The following is a 1,673-nucleotide window of genomic DNA, read 5'->3' on the forward strand; positions in this document are numbered from 1 at the left end:
CTCTCTCTCTCTCTCTCTCTCTCTCTCTCTCTCTTTCTCTCTCTCTCTCCAACTGAGAAAGCAGAAAGAACAAAATCCAAGTACAGAATAAGAATAAGTAAGCTGGGCAATAGTGGTGCGTGCCTCTAATTCCAGCACTCAGGAAATGGGGGCAGGCAGGTATCTGTGAGTTTGAGGCCAGCCTGGACTACAGAGTGAGTTCCAGGATAGCCAGGACTAGACAGAGAAATCTTGTCTTGAATAATAATAATAATAATTATTATTATTAGATAAGAGTTAAGAAAAATGAGTCAAATGATTCTTCTTTACTGACTTAGATGGGCAAAACTTTCTGGTCTTCTAGTATTTGAATCAACTGATATCTACTGTAATTACTCTGTGATTCTACAACAAAGTATGATCCTATATTCTGGCTAAGCCCTGCTTCCCATACTTATTGGCCAGGGCCTGTGAAATGTGTGTTGTTTGCAAAAGGCCTACATTTACTCTAGATGATTTTTTAAATGTACACTCAATGCTAGTACTAACTCCAAGAATGTTCTACAGTGTATGGGCCAGGCACGTTATGACTTGTTCTAGAGGTGGCAGACAGCCAACCTTTCTAAGACCATCTCTTCTGTCACCCACCCAACTACTGTAGCAGGTTGCATCTTCGGATCCTGAATGACTGTTTTTATTTTCTGAGCCCCAGTGTTAATTCAATCCCTAAGAAGCCTCCCGGCAATAGCACTCTGAAAGACAGCGAACAGTTCTAAGATTTTTCCTCCCCGATGCTTTCAGACCAACTCCTGGTAGCAGATTGCAAATTTCCAAGAACTATGTGTTTCTCCTACAGGGGGAGGCTGCCAATCTTTTATTAGGGTTTGGCCAGCTTCACTCTGCAGGCTTGTGCTTTCTTGGAGCTGTCTCTAGGCTCTTTAGCTGTTTAGCCTCTTAATTCTCTGAGCTGCTTTCCTTTCCATCCTGCTGTATATTTTCTGCTTTGTTGATCTGACTCTTCTGGTTGCCACAGCTGTGTGAAGGACACTTGTATTCCACAATCTTCCAAGCTAAGGACCTCATTACAGTGAACAAATTATCTCGCATTACCAGGGAAGGCCTGATAAGCAGAAGGCACTTAGGCCCCTGTCTGTTCTAGTTGGCAGCTGGTGCCTGCCTGTCTAGCTAGGCCTGTGGTTTTCAAACTGTGGGTCGAGATACCTGCCCCTCAAGGGTCACAGATCAGATATCCTACATATCAGATCTTTACATTATGATTCATAACAGTAGCAAAATTGAAGTTATGAAGTAGCAAAAACATAATTTTATGGTGTGTGTGTGGGGGGGTCACCACAACATGAGGAACTGTATTAAAAGGTCACAGCATTAGGAAGGTTGAGAACCAGTAAGTTAGGTATTCTCAGATCATCCTAAGATGGAAAAGTTATAGAAGTCTGCTATATGAGACAGCCCACATATCAGACAGGGCAGGAATCTCGAGCCCTAGCATACATATTAGGTGAAATATTGCATCCTGAACCAATAAGATGTGGAATTTGGGGAGGGGACAATGTTAGACAACCAGAAGACTGTATTTCTCTGAAGAATTCCACTACTGAGAACTAAGTGTGGGAGGAGAAGATAAATAGAATTGGGAATATAAAAATGCACTGTTTTGTGCCACATTGACACAC

Source organism: Grammomys surdaster, unplaced genomic scaffold (assembly GCF_004785775.1).
Source record: "Grammomys surdaster isolate TR1022 unplaced genomic scaffold, NIH_TR_1.0 173, whole genome shotgun sequence".
Lineage (NCBI taxonomy): Eukaryota > Metazoa > Chordata > Mammalia > Rodentia > Muridae > Grammomys > Grammomys surdaster.